Source organism: Dasypus novemcinctus, chromosome 1, assembly GCF_030445035.2.
Source record: "Dasypus novemcinctus isolate mDasNov1 chromosome 1, mDasNov1.1.hap2, whole genome shotgun sequence".
In the NCBI taxonomy this organism is placed as follows: Eukaryota; Metazoa; Chordata; class Mammalia; order Cingulata; family Dasypodidae; genus Dasypus; species Dasypus novemcinctus.
The window spans coordinates 93,282,257-93,298,862 of NC_080673.1; positions in this window are offsets into that span (position 1 = coordinate 93,282,257).

Here is a 16,606-nt window from a genome sequence, read left to right on the forward strand (position 1 = left end):
AAATAAAGTATAAAACTGTTTAAACTGGGATTCAATTATAGTTAGAAAATGAAAATGCACTGAGATAAAAACTTTGTATTTATCTCATGAATTTGGCATAGAAATTAAAGACTAATAAAAGATATCATAAGAGTTGGTAAATTTTAATATATTTGCTGCTCTTAATGCTGAGGGTACTTAGTGACATGGTATCCTCTACAACCATCTTCCTCCTTAAGTCCTTTGCCTGACTTTTAACAAGATCTTGGTTTCTTCTCCTACTAACTCCCTCCGCTAGCCTAGGGTTTCTTGCCAAAGGATGCTGGGAAAATCTTTGATATCAAAATACTCTCTCTGCAAAGATGACGTCTATATCAGTGCCTTTTAAATTATTAAATAGAATACTTATATGCCAACCAGAAACAATTTCACTTGTATGTTCTCCCAAATGCCCTGGCCTCCCAAACACAAGCCATATCAAGCAAGATGCCCAAAGAGGCTCACCAATTGATTCCTTCCAATACAACAGAAGCATTTTATCAAGTATAATTTCTACTGCCTCCTCTTTAAAGAAATACAAGGACAATTTCTGGCAGTTTTAGAATAGTTATTTCATCCTTGTAGTCAAGCAATGATGCTTCAGATATGTTAAATTTTAGCATATACCTATTAAGTGCTCTCAAGAGAATACTTAAGAGAATACTTAATAGGTATATGCTAAAATTTAAATATTAATCCCATAGTGTTGTTAAATATAGATTTTCTAAAACCATCTCCCTGTCATTAGACAGAACTTTTTAAAAACTGTCCTAGAAAGATATATAACAAGGAGATTTCAGAGTTCCCCTTTGTTACTCATTTTGAGCACAGGAAATACAATGTTTCATACAATTCCTACAGTTTTCCTTACATCTCATTCCAGTAGAATATTGTTTTCTTTCAAATAAACTTACTCTAAAACTGTCACTTAATTCTCATTTAGGGCTTTTCTTGGCCTTTCTGCCTTTGTCTTACATGTTGTGGAGATTTTTTCTGTGAAGAAGGAAATCTTCCCTACTATGTATCATTAGTTAGTCCATCAACAAGGCTGGAGGCTTAGAAATGTCCATTTAAATTATAATTATTTTTTTTTAGGAGAAGTAAAACAACTAAATGCATTGAGAAATTTCATTGCCATGTGACATTCCAGATTAAATGTGGGCGTAGGAATGTTTGTCTTTAATGCAGTGCAGATACTAGAAAAGCTTAGCATATACAGTTCTTAAAATTCGGTTTAAAATTACAACAAAATAAAACAACAACAAGCTAATTAGTAACACGGAAATTTGCATGCTTAATGCAAATTAACCCTTTTTAGAGAATTAAATTCTGAAAGTTATTCAATTTCCTTGAATATCTGTCAAGAAAATAAAATTAAGAATATGCATTGTCAAAACACTAAGAAAAGTCAACATTTATGAAACGTAAGTTTACATTACCATTTTTAAAATAATAATTCTTCATTTTTCAAATAGTTTATCATCTGTTATTTGAATCGAATATGATTATTTTAAGCGAGTGTTTGGCTGCCTTCAGTTAGCTGCTGGCACTACTCAAAAGACAATTTCAGGTTGACATAGCGGCAGAGAATGATGAAGGTCATCATTCTCTAGAATCACCTTTGCCCAAGAAATCAGTTTCCATCTTTGCAGAAGTCTCAATGTTAGAAATAGATTTAGGTAGAGAGACCATAATGTCTTTAATGTATCAATGCATATGAGGTGGGGAACAAAGATTGCAAAGGTTGAAATTAATATAGATATTATTTGGGAGAAACAGGCAATCTCAAATCTTTCTACGAAATCAAAGCAAAAATTAAAATATCAGCATCTCAAGCTATCACAAAACAAATTGAAACTCTGTTACATAAATACCTGATCATATGAAAAGGACAAACTACAACTAACGTCTGAATATATTTTATTAAAATACTTTAGCATTTTCTGATCTAAAAGGGGACAAAAAAGATACTATTGTTTAGCACCTGCATTCTGTTTCGGGGTCTAGATTAAATAACATTGATACTGTTTTATGAGGTAGTTATAGCATTTTCTCTGGGTGTTTAAGAGCCCCAGGAAAATCAAACAGTACCCGGAACAGGATGCTGAACATTCATCCAGCAGAGGGCGATGCTACATGCTCACAGCTCAGCTCTGAACAGCCCCGAAGCAGTCTCAATTCTGCTTAAAGAATCTGTGGGAAGGAAAGTGAGGGGAAATAAATATGCAAAGCATAATGTAGTTAGCAATTTTTTTATAAACACCTTCAAGGTTAGTTAGTAATAGGAGATGAGGCATTTCAAATCTTCAAGGTTTTTCTGAGATGTTGGTAGAAAACCAAGAAGGGTAAAAAATCAGCCTCTGAAATGCTCTGGCTTCAAATTATAGAATCAGCAGATTAATAACGGTGAGGAATATGCATCTCTTTTTACTTTTGTTTTTGTTACTCTGCTTCCTATTTTTCAACTTGGCACTATTATAAAAATCTGATCAAATTATTGAAGGCAACAATAAAAAAATGTGGGAACAAATATATTTGGGCATTTATAATTTTGTCAGACATTTTTGTAAGGCCTTTATGTATATTAACTAATATATCTTCCCAATAACTCAATGGCATTTTTCTCTTTGCATTACCCTTTAAAAGTGAGGAAACTTAGAGGTTAAGTAACTTTTGTATATGTAGCTTATTGTTCCTCACTAGAGACATAAGTTGCCCCCAACTCCCTACAATGACAGATTTTATAGCAATGAACTCACTCATATGCTCCTGCTGTCCAGAACTATGGAACATACACTCACATGTATGGACACTTGATCAAAAGAAATATTAATACTTAATTTCAGTAGAACTGCCAACTTGTTTTCCAAAATGGCTCTACCAGGTTGCAGAGAGAAAACTTGCCTCCCCACATCTTCACTAATTAACGTTTTTTAAATGTACCTCTTAAATATGTGTACACACTTGCATTTTTCTCATTGTTAATGATGTGCGCATTTCTAAATGTACTTGTTAACCATTTGGATTTTCTCTGTGACATTCTAAAATAATTTTGATGTGGCAAAGTCTAATTTTCACCCTGAGCTTTCCTTTTTGAGGTCTTATTCAAGAAAACTTCCCTACTCTTACTGGGTAATGGTGTCGAGCTTCTCTCATGTGTCTTTTTGTCATCCATATATCGTCTTCTATGTAGTGTCAGTTAAAACCATTTGTCCCTAGTTTTCATTAAGCTGTTTGTTTACTTATTAGTGCATTTGGGAGTTCTTTATATAGTCCAGATGTATGTCCTTTTTCAGATATGTGTTTTACAAACATATTTTAACAGTCTTTATCACTTGACTTTTTGTTTCCTTAATAGTCTTTAGATGGGCATATATTTTTAATATTGAAGAAGTCCAATACAGCAATTTTGTATTTTATGGTTAGTGCTTTGGGCGAAAGACCCAAGAAATATTGCTTAACTGAAAATCACATATGTTTTCTCATGTTTTTTTCTAAAGTTTTATAGTTTTAGATGAAAAAATTAAGTCCACATTCTATTTTAAATTGATTTTTGTATATGGCATGAGGATCAAGTTTCATTATTCTGCATATAGAGGTCTTATTGCTCTAGTATCATTTGTTGGTAGACAAAACTTACACTTCTCAATTTCCTTTGCATCTCTATTGAAAACCATATACAATATATGTGGGACTGTTTCCAGATTTTGTGTTCAGTTCCATTGTTCTGTATGACTATCCTTTGCCAGTATCACACTGCTTTGATCACTATATCTTTACAGTAAGATGGGAAATAAGATATTGTGTCCTCTTTGGCCTTTTTCAAAATAGTTTTTGGATATTCTAGTACCATTGCCTTTTCATGAATTATTTAGAATAAGCATTTTAATTTCTAAAATTTGTGGGATTTTTATTGGGATTACAGTGATTATATAGATCAAATTGGAGAGAATTAGTGGTCAGCAAGTTTGTGTCTTTTCCTACATAGAGAAGAAAGTTTGGGCAGACTTGGTGCCCTTCCCACAGCGCTCCACTACCCTTTTTTAGGACTGCACTATTGATGGAGACTTTCTCTACTTCTCTGTCTGGCTCTCAATTTTTCCTGTGAGTGTCCACTTGAGGTCTATGGAGCAGAGCCTAAAATTCATGCAACTCCCCTGTGTCTGCAGCTCCCAGGGATTTTTACACCTTCATACTCAGTCACACTCAGTCTTAAGAAATTTAATCTCTTTTGCTAAATAATTCTTACCTACTTGTATGGTAAGCACTGTCTTCCTCTCATGATCTGCCATGAGATGAGGTAACCTGTCTTTCTTCAGATTAGAGCTTACTTGGTCACCCTGCAACCTCTGCTCTCTGATGAGTTGAAGGACAATAATGATTTCATAGGTATTCTGCCTTTTCCTTATCTGGTGGGAGTGCTGCTTTTTCCAGACTTCTATACTGTGATTGAAGCTAGGAGCAATTTTATAGTTTTATAATATATTTTGATATCTGGTGGTAGGCCTTTTTTCTTTGCTATTTGTGGATTTTATTCTTCCATATAAATTTTAGAGTGAGTTTGTGCAGTCCCTAAAAAAGTTCAGCTGGAATATTAATTGGTATAGTGTGAAAGAGAATATATGGAAAAATTATATATGTTTAATAGATCTTCTACATTAAATTCTCATATCCATAAACATGGTATATATCTCCAAGTATTCAGATGATTTATTTATGTCTTTAAAATTTTTGATTATTATTTTTATTGAGGTGAAATTCACATAAAATAAAAATACCTTTTTAAAGTACACAATCCAATGACATGTAGTGAATTCACAATATTGTGCAACCACCACCTCTAAGTTTCAAAAAATTTTCATCATACCCTCAAAAATCCCAGTACCCATTAAATAGTCTCTTCCATTCCCCCCTACCCTCAACCTCTGGCAACTACAAATCTGTTTTCTGTTTCTTGATTTATAAATACTATATATTTCATATAAGTGGAATCATACAATATGTGAAAAATGCCATCTCACTACTTTCATTTAGCATGTTTCCAAGGCTCATACATGTAATATGTTTCAGTACTTCATTCTCTTCTTTTTGTGGTTGAATAAGATTACATTGTATGTATATGCCACATTTTGTTTCTCTGTTTTCTGCTGATGGACTTTTGGGTTGTTTATACCTTTTGACTATTGAGAATAGTGCTGTTATAAAGATTCATGTACAAGTATTTATATAAGAACCTGTTTTTAATTCTTTTAGGTGTGTACTTCAAGTGGAGTTGCTTATTGCTTATTGAGGAACCACCAAACTTTTCCTCAACAAATGATTTTTATTTTATTTTGTTGAAGTATATCATTCACACATGAACATACATAAACAGTAAGTATATAGTAAAAGTTGTGAATTCACAAAACATACATGCATAATATCATACAAGGATCACATACATCATCCCACCACTAACACCTTGCATTGTTTTGAAACATCTGTTATAAATTATGAATGAATATCTTAAAAATATTACCACTAGCTATAGTCTGTATCTTACATTTGGTGTGTTTTCCCCACCAACCTACACTACTATTATTATTTTTAAATATATTTCTATTATAGAAATTGTGAGCTTACAAAACAATCATGCAAATGTGTAGAATTCTCATACAACACACATTCACCAACACACCACACAGTGGAACATTTTTTAACAGATTATGATATAATATCACCAGATTATTAATACCAACCATGGTCCACAGCATACATTTGGCACACTTTTTCCATACTCCCCTCCATTATCAACACAGTACATTTTTGGCATTAATGTAAGAATGTTACAATATTGCTATTCATCACAGTCTATAGGTCACACCAATTGTATTTTTCCCATGCTTCTCCAACTTCCCACAACCCTGCAATAGTGATGTACATCTGCTCTAGCTCACAGAAGCACACTCTTGCATCTGTACCATCACCCACAATTCTCATCCACCTCAGGGTTCACTGTGTTATTCAGTTCCTAGATTATTTCTAGCTTTATTTCAATTGCCATTTACATCCTTAGACTAAACTTTTGAGCCACAATCCCATTTATAAACCAGCTGCTATTCACTATAATTTGTTACAATCAATTCTACCCATTTCTACATTTTTACAGTCAAGTTATTAATAATTAAAACTTCTACACACATTAGGCATCAGTAGACTTTCTCAGTCCTCTTATCTCCTAATAGCCTATACTCTAGGTTTTAACTCCATGCATTTATTCTCTATATTTAGTTTACATTAATGAGAAAATGCAATATTCATCCTTTTCTGCTTATTTCACTTATCATGATGGCTTCCAAATTCATCCATGTTGTCACGTGTGTCCCAATTTCATTTCTTCTTACTGCAGCGTAGTATTCCATCATTATCTCTCTATATATACCATATTTTGTTTATCTATTCATTGGTTGATGGATGTTTTTTTGTTCCCATCTTTAGGTAATTGTGAATAAAGCCACTATGAACCTCAGGGCACAGATGTCTGTTCATGTCAATTTTCAGTTCTTCTGAATATATTCCTAGTAGAAGAATTACTGGATCATATGACGGTTTTGTATTTAGCTTCCTGAGGAACCACCAAACTGTCTTCCACAGAAGATGTACCATTTTACAATCCTACTACCAGTGAAGGAGTGTTCCTATTTTCCCCACATCCTCTCCAGCACTAATTGTTTTCTATTTTTTTAAATAATGATCATTCTATGCAGTAGGAGATGATATTTCATTGCTGTTTTTTAATTTATTTTTTCTTTATTCTTATCATTGTTGTTGTGATTTTCATTTCCCTAATAGCTAGTGATAGCGAATATTTTTTCATTGCTTTTCTGCCATTCGTATTTCTTCTGTAGAGAAATGCCTATTTAAACATTTTGACCATTGGATTGTTTGCTCTTTTCTTGTTGAGTTGTTTGATCTCTTTATATAGAATGGAAATCAAATGCTTATCAGATATGTGGTTTGCAAATATTTTCTCCCATTGGGTGGACTCACAGCAGATGAATTTTACTTTCAGCAATGTAAAAGGGCCCCAATCTGCCACATTTTGACAAGAGTGGTTATTTTTGTTCTGATTATAGAAATGTTGGTGGTTGTGAGGTGTTGTCTCACTGTGGTTTTGGTTTGCATTTCCCTAATGACAAATGATGTTCAGCACCTTTTCATGTGCTTGTTGATCACTTGTATATCTTCTTTGGAGAAATGTCTCTTCAAGTCTTTTACCCATTTTTTAACTGGTTGTTTGTATTGTTGAGTTGCAACCATTCTTTATATATAGACCCTTATCAGATATATGATTTGCACAAATTTATCCCTTTACATACATTTTCTTTTCACCTTCTTAATATTGTCCTCTGATGCACAAAAGTTTGGTGAAGTCCAATGTATCTGTTTTTCTTTGTTTGCTCATGCTTTGGGTATCATATCTGTATCCATTATCAAATCTAAAGTCATGAAGATTTTTCCCTAAGTTTTCTTCTAAGAGTTTTATAATTTTAGCTCTTATATTTAGATTTTTGATCCAATTTGAGACAATTTTGCATATGATATGAGATAAGAGTCCAACATCCTTATTTGCATGTGAATATCCAGTTGTCCCAGCAACATTTGTTAAAGAGATCATTCATTTCCCAATGAATAGTCTTGGTACACTTGTTGAAAATTGAATGGCCATAGATGTATGGGATTTCTGGACTGCCAATTCTCTTCCATCTATCTGTATGTCTATTTTTATGCCAGTACCACACTGTTTCAATTGCTATAATTTTGTAATAAGTTATGAAATTGATAAAGGTGAGTCATACAAATTTGTTCTGTTTCAATATTGTTTTGGATAATCAGTGCTTATAAAAAATACATATGAATTTAATGATTAGCTTTTCCATTTCTGTAAAAAATCCAATTGGGATTTCATTAAATCTGTAGAGCACTTTGCCATCTTAGCAATATTAAATATTCCAATTCATGAGCATGAGACATTTTCTCACTTATTAAGCCTTTAATTTCTTACAGCAATGTTTTGAAGATTTTGTTGTACAAGGCTTTCACTTCCTTGATTAAAATTATTCCTATATATTTTGTGCTTTTGGATGCTATTATAAATGTAATTGTTTTCTTAACTTTCTTTCAAATTGTTCATTGCTAGTGTATATAAATAAAAGGTTTTTTCCACTGTTAATCTTGTATCTTGCAACTTTTCTAAATTTTTTATTAGCTCTAATTTTTTTATGTGTGAGTTTTTTAAGTTTTTCTATATAGGATCATATCATGTGTGAAAAAGGGTAATTTTACTTATCATTTACAATTTGATTACTTTTTATTTCCTTGTTGCTAGGTAACTCCTAGATGACCCCCTAAAATTCATGGAGCTGATGACAAGCATTTTATAAAACCTATAGAGATAACATGACTGAGGCTGCCCAGTGGTATTTAAAAGCCCATGACAAAATCCCCCATCCTTTATGGATTGCTACTTGGGAAGGATACCCACTGCTAGGTTGGTCCCTGGGTAAGACCACCACAGACAAGATCACCCCATCCTACAGCCTTGACATGAGAGAGGACTTCTCCTCTGGTTGATTCCACCACAAGAGTTAGAGTACAGGACTTACAGCACTGCAAGTGTTGCACATGTTTTATGTCTGAGGTGGGCTTTTGTTTGATGGTGGTAGGAGTCTGACTGTCTTTAGAGGACCAGTTTATGTCCAGGAATCTGGCAGAGTTTGACGGCCTTTGTATTTTATGGGGTGCTATTGCCCAGCCTCATTTTTGTAAATGATGTGTGAAGGTGGTCAGTTCCTCTTGCAGGCTTAATTTAGAGTCACCCCTTAACTGGATGCCAGCTCTACAGTGCCAGTAGTAAGCAGTTTATTCAAGACCATTTGTTAAAGTCTTGGCAATAGCGATTAGAAATTTTTTTCTGTTTTAAGGGATTCGCACTGCATGTAACCTGTTTGTTAAGTCAGTCACAGCAAAGCAATTGCCCATTCTCCTGTATGTATATATGTTATTAACTAGATCATGTTAGAAACAGGAACTTTGATGGGCAGGACCTGTGTAATAAGGTTGGTAAATTGATGGTTATTCGTTCTTCATTAGTGAAACGTTTAAGAACTGGCCATATAGGGCTGTTGTATGTGAGGTGGTAGGTCTAATGAATGACACCCTCTTTGAGGAGATCTTATATTATGGAGCCTAATAGTACCTTGTTTTATATGAAATTGCAGCATTTATCACCTTGATTGGCCAGTGCAGTTCCACAGGGGTCCCACTTGTCCAGGCCCACCAAGGGAGACAAAGATTTGATATTATTCCAGGTGAGGTATGAAAGCATAAATACCTATAGTGAGGAAATAAGAGAAAAGGGTGCCACCACTCAGGATAGCTGTTTAATAAGAATTATTCCAATAATGACAACTTCCAGGAGAACCATTTATATGCAGGAGGAGGAGGTTGGGTCTCTTATAGGTTGGCCACCTGCGCCTGATAAGCCAGAATCTGTGACTCTAATGTGAGTTCCCCTCGTGTCCTTCCAATAGCTCTATCTCATCCACAGCGTCTGGACAGTATGAGCCCTGTAAGGCTGAGCAAGGCAGCTGGTAATTTGTGGGGAGGAGACCCCCTGCAAGAAAAGTTTCCAGGATGCAGTGTCAATGGGTGCCCTCCTAAGGCCTTGAAAAATTCTGGGTCTCCTTCATTTGAATGCTCAAAGAAATGCTACGTCCATAGCATCATCTCAATCTTTTTAAAGTAACAATTAGGCCTTATTAATTGTTTACCAGTGGGTATGTGCCTTGGCAGAATTACCATAAGCACTACTATTCCAATAGAAAAGCCCACCCTGATTCAGTGTCACCAAGGAGAAATACACGCTCAATGAGAACGTGATTCAATGCAAGTGCACAAGCAAGGAACTCAGGGAATCTTCCCCAAACCAGCTCAGAGTGAGAATGAGAGCTAGGGTTTTTATAGGCAAAGAAGAAGGGGTAGGGGAGATGAAAACAAGTGATGCCAGGGGTCTTGTGAAGACAGAACGTGCAATTTCTCAGCCCTGTGTTATCTCAAGTGGGCCAAACTTGTCCCTTGTTTCAGTGGCTAATTAATCACAATTTGGCAAGGTCTTCATGACTCTTTTCTCAGCCAACTGCTCAAGGGTATCAAGAATTTTGTCTAGGAGAAAAGTTACAGATTTACTAGGTCATAAGGTACTCCTGAAACCATTCATTCTGGTTTTGCTTTGAGCCATTATCTTATTCCTTAAGCAAAACTGAGAACATCTGGTTAATATCCTTTTCAGGGAACTAAATACAAAGACTAAGCATCTAAAATTAGATTAATAGAAAACCAGATCAATTAGCATATTGGAATTTTTAGAGCAGCTTATGTGAAGAAATTTTTAGTAGGCACATTTTCCAGCTATCAGAGGTAATGCCCATTATGGATACGTAGGGCTCTTTTTTTTTCCCCCTCTGGGGATGAAAGTGACAACACAGACCCTATATTAAAGACTCTTAGCAACTAATCTGTCACCTCTTTTCCTTGTCTCCTTGCATAAAATCCTTATTGGGGTGGGTATCAAAATAGTATACCCACAGTACCACCTCTATTTTATGCAGGAGGTCCCTTACTTCCTCTAAATCTTCAGCCTTTTTTTACCCTCAAGTAGAGGAAGGGCCCTTCTCTCTTTTAAATATAGGGGAATCCTGGTGGTCTGTGGATACAGTTAGCTCAGAGGCCTGTAGGGTCCTGGAGTTAATTATGTAGTTTGGATTCCTTGGCAATGTCCGCTAATAGTCTCATCTCCAGGGGGGTGGGGGATTAACTGATCATTCCAATCCAGTATTTAAACACCCTTAGCAAACAACCAGCTATTTTTTCTCCCTCCCACTGAACAAAATTAATAAGAATGGTTGAAATTTCTAGTTCAGTAAAATTTCTGGCTTTAGTTCCTGTATCCTCCCTACCTGGGTTTCTTTTTACCTTGTAGATCATTACTGGGAAAATGGGGGGAGTCCTTCAACCCCATCTCATATCTTCCTCTCTCTCCAGAGTGTACTTATGGACCTCAGAAGAGGTAGGATGCTATTCTTAGTCAAGGACTGGACTCTATATATCACATGCAGTTGGGGCAAGGGTGGATGTGTGGAGGAATGGAAAGCTCCAGCAGTGATGCAGCAGCACTCACTGACACAGTGATTCCCAGCACAGGGTCACCCCTGCAGGTGGTAGGTCACGCTTAGGGAGAGGTTCACACTTCCCCCCCCAGAGCCTAATAACCTGTTTCTCAATTTGTGAGGTGGAGGTAGAGCTCTGCATCTGGGGTAGCCAGTCAGGGAGTGACACTCTATGTCCTTGCAGGACTTTAGAACTCAATAGCTGATACAATTGCCTCCACTATGGAGATCTGAGTCATCAGAAGAATCTACTTGACTTAAGGGGCAGATTGCCCTTGAATAGTGTCTTCTGTGCAGGGCTCTGTCCTTGACAAGCCAGCCAAGGCTAAGGCACTTCTCAGGACCACTAAGGGAGACACATCCCCTTACACCAGAGCCTGCCCTTATCAATGGCACCCCGCCTTCTGCAGCCCTTTGCACTTTCTACAACTGTGACAATTTAAGGAGTGTCCCCATGGCAATACCCAGCAACAGCAGTAAAAGTGGTGAAGAGCAGTACCAATGAAAACCAGCAAGCAGTGGAGCCTTCCTCAATGGTGCTGGCAGCAGGTGAGTAAGCAGGAGCCCTGGAAAGGTATTCCCACCTGACCACTGTGGATCAGTGCCAAACTATCTTTTCAACTATGCCAATTGTTGGAGATGTTATATGTGAAGGTTCTTTAGGTGATGAGGCACAAACACCTATAGCCAGCCAGTTAAGAATACATGGAAGGACAGCTTTATTATATCAAATATCCTGGAGGAGAGGGGAGAATGAGGGTGGTGGAGGGGGCTTGACTTACCTAACCTAGACTCCCGCAAGGGTCCCTGGAGGAGGAGGTGAAAAGCACATATGGGTCCTGGGCTCTTGGCTTTATTGTGACCCAGAAAGAAGAGGTAGGATTATCTACAGGTACTGGGACAACTTCTTATAATCCAAATGGTATGGAAGTAACTGCCCTGCTAGTAGTTTATGTGGTGAAAGGATAAAAGCAGGAAGGGGTCACATAGGAGAAGTTGGCAGGGATGTTTTGGAAAAGCTAGGGGTAGCCCTTATGATCCCAAACTATATAGAGGTGTGGACCTTGCTAATTGTAATTATCTTCAGGGCAGATCTAACTGGGGTGGTGGTTTATAGGTAAACTTATGACTAGGTCAGACAAGATGAAGAGGCACAAAATATAATATTTAAAATTCCATTATAGCATGGAATATCTTTTCCATCTTTTTAATTTAAAAATATTTGTCTTTTTGACAAAATTAAGTCTTTTGTAGATAGTTGCATAAGTCAGGGTTCTCCTGGCAAACAGAACCAGCCATATATATATATATATATATGTATATATATATATATATATATATGAGATTTATTATAGGAATTGGCTTATGTATCTGTGGGGATTGGCAAGGCAGCATCCTTTGGGGCATGCTGCAATTTGGAAACTCCAATGAAGGTTTAAATAAATTCCCCAGGAGAAGCTGGCTGGCTGAAGGAGAGAGATAAATTCTTTCTGACTGCTGAAATCAATTCTTCCTTTAAAACCTTCAACCCTTTGGATGAGACTTCTCTTATTCCTAAAGGCAATCTCTTTTTGTTGATTGCAGATGTAATCAGATGCAATCAATGAACTGATGATTTGAATCCACAAAATATCCTTACAGTTACAATCATGTCAGTGCTTGTTAGATCATGTTTTTTTTTTAATACATTCTGCCAGTCTTTGCCTTTTAATTGTAGAGTTTAGGCCTTTTATATTAAAGTTGATGGCTGATAAGGGAGGACTTAATTCTGCCATTGCACTATTCATTGTTTGCCTTATAGCATTTTTTCTCTGTAAATTCCTTCAATAGGACCTTCCTTTGTTATTAATTGATTTGTTTGTGTACCCTTTCAATTCCCTTCTTGTTTCTTTTTCTGTTTCTGTTTTTTTTTTGTCTATTTTTAATGGTTATTCTGGGAGTTATGAAATTAACATATTAACAATCAAGTATGAGTATACATTTCCTTAATTCAATAGTATACAAAAACTCTATTCCACTATTGGTCTAACCCTACCCCCCTATATTTTTTCACACATTACATTTTTATGTATTATGTGGCCATTAATAGACATTTATAATTATGTTTTATGCATTTGTCAATTTAAATCATATAATAGAAAAAAGGAATTAGAAGTCAAATATACATTAATACTGGCTTTTAAAGGTTTACATATGTAATTACTTTTACCAGTGTTCTTTAATTCTTTATATGACTTTGAATTACTGTTTAATGTTCTTTTATTTCTGCATGAAGAACTCTCTTTAGTCTTTCTTGTAGCACACATCTGCTAGTGATGAATTCCCTAACCTTTTGTCTATCATTTTTGAAGGAGAGTTTTACAGATATAGAATTATTGATTACATTTTTTATCACTTATCAAATATAACATCTCATTGCCTTCTGAGTTCCATTGTTTCTGAGGAGAAATTAACTATTAATTTTATTGAATATGTTCTTATGTGATGAACTTCTCTTTTCCAAATTTCAAAACAGGAGAAACTCAGTATGTGACTTTTGATACTTCGAATATAAAGTGTCTAAGTTTGGCTTTCTTTAAATATATCCTTCTTGGAGCCATTGAACCACTTGGATGTGGAGAATCATGTCTTTTATAAAATTTTGTAGTTTCAGGCCATTATTTCTATGAAAATCTTTTGTATCCCTTTCTTTTTTTTCTTCTTCTAGGACTCCCATTGTGTATAGATTGGTACACTTGATGGTATCTCAAAGGTCTCTTAGGGTCTGTTCATTTTTCTTCACTCCTTTTCTTTCTGCTCTATAGGCTAGAAAATTTCAGTGGACAATCTTTAATTTTACTAATTCTTCTGCCTGGGTAAATCTGCTGTTGAAACCCTCTATTGAGTTTTTAATTTCAGTTACTGTCCTTTTTAACTTTAGAATCTCAGTTTGGCTCCTTTTTTGTAATTCCTATGGCTTTACTGATATTCTCTATATGTTCATGTAGCATTCTCCTGGTTTCCTTTAGGTCTTTGTCCATGATTTCTTTTAGCAAATTTAAGATAGTTGGTTTTCAGCCTTTCTCTAGTATACCTAATATTTGTGCTTCCTCAGGGACAATTTCTGTTAATTTCTCCTGTCAATGGACCATGTTTTCTTATTTATTCTCATACTTCAGAATTTTTTCTTGAGAACTGGACATTTGGAATATTATTATGTGTTAACTGTGGAAATGAAATTCTCCACTTGTTAAGGGTTTTTTGTTACTGTTTTTGTTGCTTGTTGTGTTTTTTATTAGTTTGATTATTTAGGGCCTTTTCTAAATTACTTTTATTAAGACTAACTTTGTCATGTGTGGTCTATGAAATCTCTGTTTCTTTTGTTTATGTCAGCTAGTGTTTTGAAAAATATTTCCTTGAAAGATTAGAGACAAATAGAAAGAAGAGAAAAGATTTTTTAAAAATTCTCCCAGTCTTTCCATTGGCTCTGCTTGGAGCCATACTGTGTGTGGCAGTTTGATATAATTATGAATTCCAAAAATAGATATTGGATTATGTTTGTAAACTGGTCTATTATGGGCATGATTGAGTTATGATTAAAGTTTTGATTGGGCCATGTCATTAGGGCATTGAGCCCCTACCCACCTTTTATTACAGATAAAAGTCATGGCAAAGGACAGAATTGGAGCTTTTGATGTGTTGGTTTCTGATGTTGAAGTTTTGATGTTGGAGTTTGATGCTGAAGACTTAAGCTGGAGCTCCAGGAAGTAAGCTTGCAGAGGAAAGAGAAGACAGCCCCAGGAAGGAAGGAACCTTGAATCCAGAGAAAAGCAAACCCCAGGAACATAGGAACCCAGGAAGCCTGAACCCTTGCAGATGTCGGCAGCCATCTTGCTTCAAATAGACTTTAGTGAGGGAGGTAACTTATGCTTTATGGCCTGGTATCTGTAAGCTCCTACCCCAAGTCAGTATCCTTTATAAAAACCAACCAGGGAAGCGGACATGGCTCAACTGATAGAGCATCTGTCTACCATATGGAAGGTCCAGGGTTTGATCCCCAGGACCTCCTGACCCATGTGGTGAGCTGGCCCACGTGCAATGCTGCAGTGTGCAAGGAGTGCCATGCCATGCAGGGGTGACCCCACATAGGGGTGCCCCACAATAAGGAGAGCTGCCCCATGTGAAAAAACACAGCCTGCCCAGGAATGGCACCACATACATGGAGAACTGACACAGCAAGATGACACAACAAAAAAAAGACACGGTTTCCCAGTGCCGCTGGATAATGCAAGTGGATGCAAAAGAACACACACAGCAAATAAACACAGAGAGCAGACAACGGGAGGGGGGGGGGGAGGAGGGGGAGGAGGGAAGAGGAGAGAAATAAGTAAAATAAACCTTAAAAATAAATAAATAAATAAATGTTAAAAAACAACAACAACCAATTTCTGGTATTTTGCATCGGCACCTCTTCGGGTGACCAATACACTGTGTATCACTTTGACTGAGCCTTCACTTCCCACTTGCACTGAACCTAAAGAATAGACAGAGGTGAAACTTAAGGAACTATCAGGTGTTTTCTGATCATATCTTCCGCTCTGGGAATGTGCATGACTATTTGCATTCCCCTCTGTGTGGAGAAGCATTTTGATGCCCAACGTCTCCAAAGAATCTCTTTTCCTATCTTTTCCTCCCAGGTTTTCAGTGTATCTTTTGCTTACTTTGACTGTAATCACTTGCCCCTGCAGCAAGGAGTTCTTCCTTTGCCGTTCAAAGTTTTTGAAAAATATCATCAGCTTTCCCACCTGTGACAGGTAGAGACTACTTTTGTGAATCCCAAAAAAGAGAAGAATTATGTTTATAAACTAATTTGTTCCTCTGGGTGAGCTACCCTTTGATTATATTGGATTCAATTGAGGGGCTTTTGATTAGATTATCTGTTAGATTGTTTTGAGGTTTTTCTTGGATTTGACCACATCACTAGGGCATGACTCATGTTGAGTCCCCACCTCATTTGTGGGTCTAATATAAAACAGAAACTAACTCTAGATAGACACATGGGAAGAGAGAGAGCTCTGTCATTTCTTATCCTGGGACCTCAGGGAAATATGAGCCATTCCCTTGATAGCTTACAGCTGACCTTGGGAAGAGAGTCTAAACTGATATAGAAAGCCCTGAGTGACAAGCCCTATGCTAGATCAGGAAGAAGCTGGGCCCATGAAACCTCAAGAGGAAGAGGAAGCCCAGAGTGGAAGGCTGAAAATCAGAAGAGATGATCAGCCGTCTTGTTTTGCCATGTGGCAGCTGACTTTGGTAAGAAAGTACCTCTTATGGTACCTTGAATTGGACTTTCCATGGTCTTGGGACCATAAGCTCTTACCCCAAATAAATACACTTTATAA